The sequence below is a fragment of the Austrofundulus limnaeus genome, unplaced genomic scaffold (genome assembly GCF_001266775.1).
Source record: "Austrofundulus limnaeus strain Quisiro unplaced genomic scaffold, Austrofundulus_limnaeus-1.0 Scaffold312, whole genome shotgun sequence".
NCBI classification, from domain to species: domain Eukaryota; kingdom Metazoa; phylum Chordata; class Actinopteri; order Cyprinodontiformes; family Rivulidae; genus Austrofundulus; species Austrofundulus limnaeus.
Window position 1 is genome coordinate 107,652 of NW_013952714.1, and position 3,041 is coordinate 110,692.

General features: G+C 40.0%; 1 protein-coding gene across 1 annotated transcript in view; it reads right to left on the reverse strand.

Annotated features, from left to right (window-relative positions):
• LOC106527162 (semaphorin-3F) overlaps positions 1-3,041 on the reverse strand; it is a gene marked incomplete in the record, with an annotated part of 35,029 nt that overhangs the window by 26,680 nt on the left and 5,308 nt on the right.

The following is a 3,041-nucleotide window of genomic DNA, read 5'->3' on the forward strand; positions in this document are numbered from 1 at the left end:
GAGTCAGATGGGTCAAAAAAATCGGATTTGGGTCGGATTTGCCTGCAGTGTGAACGTAGCCTTTGTGTGACTTCATTCCTACATGTGTGAATAAAACGACTGTTCACGCCCCCAGAGGTCAGAATTTCTCTGATCTTCACCAAGCTTTTGAGCTGAGTTAAGTATCATTGAACTTCTCCTTTGCAAAGTGAATCTATAAATCTTACTGGTCTCTGTTGTCATTGATTAATGTTCGGCCGGGGTTTCTGTTGTTTCTCTGAGTTCCTAGGTTAAAAAAACCGAACAGTGTTATATTATCACGTCGGACGCGACGTGTTTGTTGTTAATATTTTATCTCATAAAGTACTGGTAGTTAACCTTAAGTTGTATATAAAGTTAGTTCATTTCTTCTGTAAATAAATAATTTTTATTTTAGAAAATTGAGCTGACTGGAAATACAATTTGTTGAGTCTGTTTTCTCACTTTCTTTCTGGAGAGATATCGGTCTCTCATGAAAAAGAACCCGTTTTTCCTCATTAAATTGAGAAATATGTAAATGGACGGTGGATCTTCTCTTACATAATGCTCCAGGGCGATATGGCTGAAAAATGTATAAGTGTTTCATATTAGTCAATATCAATAATTATAGATTAGTTTGTTGTTTTACTTATTTAAAACAAAGACCAGAAGAAGAAAAGGCTGATTAATAATGCCAAACCAGTCGGGACCAATTCTCTTTGATCCAGACCCTTTCAAAACTATTCCACTAATTTCTCTTCACTCCACGTCCTTTTCTTTGTTTATTTTTTGGCAGTTCCTCAACGGATTGTTGTTAGCTTACCAGCAAGTGAGTTAGTTGATACCACCAACCTTGCTTGGCCCAGCTTTAGCTGCTGAGTAGCTTCAGTAGCCGTCCTGGTCCGTAACTTACTTTCCTTTGTAAAATTCCATAAACTTCGGAAGCAGCGTGGGGCCGACTGCAATTATTTTATGAAGCCAGAGGAAGACACATAAAGAATAAATTGTGCTGGTTTGGCTAGAGGAGTGGGTAGTTTTGTGTTGTCACAATCTTCAGTCCTGGTCCATCCGTAATGTCTATTTCCCTATGTAAATTTCGTAAATTTCTTAAATTTCACAAGTGAAATTATCGACGCTCTATTGAACACCTTGATACTGATCGTGTGTCTATCATGAGATATATTGTTACCATTGTATCACCCAGCCCTAGGTCAGAACAAAGTTAGAATTACAGAATACCTTAAAATATATATTATAAACTAGTGCAGCACTCAACCTTCCGTAACACCCTTTAGACAAACTTCATCACAACATAAGACCTGAGCACATCTATATGTGCAGCTTGAATAACAAACACAACAGCCTGGTTGAGTTGCAAGAGGTGAAAGTGCTGCTCCTCCAGCTGCTCTGTTGGCCCCACGGAAAAGCAGGTGTGACTCTTTGAGTCTGGAGACAGCAGAAAGGAGGAACACTGTTCCACCACCATTATAGTCAATGTCATGGTCCCCAGCAGTGCTGTGGGAGATTGATGAGATGCCATTAAAATGTCCACGGATGATTGGATGTCTAATGTAGTGGGGAGCTGAACAGTTGGTGGTCACTGGTAAATCTTCTGTTGTAGAACAAGCTTCTTAATCCTTATCAACACTAACAACAGTGTCCCCTTGTATGATGCTAACTGATGAAAGAGGAAGATCAATCCATCTTAGATGACAGGACTGGTTCCATACTGGTCAGCTGGCACTGCGCTAATGTGGGAAAGCGATGGCAGTGATTTACACATGCTGCCTCGGACCGCAGGAAGGAGATCGCCTTTCACTGGTGGCAACTGTGTGGCCTGAATCGGACCAAAAGACCTTGTGAGTAAGGACAGAGGACATTAGCTTCATACGCTTTGTGACGAGACAGGATACAGTGTCCAGAATGAACATTATTACAAAATTACTGCACTTATGGCTAAATACTACATCCTGGGATAATAATTATGTCGTAATTTCACACCGCTGACTAAATGCTTTTTAAATTCATGATATAAACCACTTTTAAGAAAAAGTCTACGTTAATTCCTAAATACCAAAAAGCATAATAATTTTATGAAGTCTATACTGCTTAATCTATCTATACAATTTTTACACCTGCTTTTTCTGTTAAGGGTCATCGAGTGCTGGTGCCTCTCCACCAAAGGGCCACACACAGGGAGACACGTACATACTCACACCTTGAACCAATTTAAAATGGCCAAATAATCCCACCTGATTGGTTTTAGACTGTGGAGGGAAACTGGGAGTACCAAGGAAAAAAAACCCACAAACATTTTGGGAGAACATGTAAACTTTACACTGAATGGGTTTTGAACCTGCGACCTGCTGTGAGACAACAGTACTAAACAGCTGCTTCACTGTGCAGTCCTGCCAGTAAATCTCTACTGGAGAAATACCAGCTCAAAGAATACTGCACCCCTCAACAAATGAAGTTAAAACTCTGTCGGGTTTAATGACTCAGAAAGAGCATCTTTCAGCAGGAAGCTGAGACATTCAGACTCCCTGGCATTCGGTCTCAAAGAAACAGCTCTATTTTCATTTTTATTTATATTTTTACATGCCATTCACTTTTTAGCCAGCCTGTAGGCAAACTTACTGTACATTGACAAGTTGTAGGATAGAAGCTTTTGATATTACAAAAGTGTCTTTTAACCCCAAATCATGATGCTTACCTAAACCTGACTAAGTAGTTTGTTATTTTGATCGTATAAGAATAAAATAAGAATAAAAGTGTAGCGTTAGCCCCGATGCTATCACCATATATATGTATTAGCTCAGCGCTACCTATTCTCCTCTTGTCACTGAGGTCCTCCTCCATCAACATGACAGAGAGGGGAACACAAAAATGACTCAGTCCGCAACTGAAAACATGGATGGAGGACCTCAGTTTAGCTTGTTTATTGCTCTAGCGCTGAGCTAATACATATAAGGCTATTTATCGTCGGCGCTAGCGCAAAAACTAACAGGCTAAGCTGAGGTTCTTCTTCCATGAAGCAGCTCTGT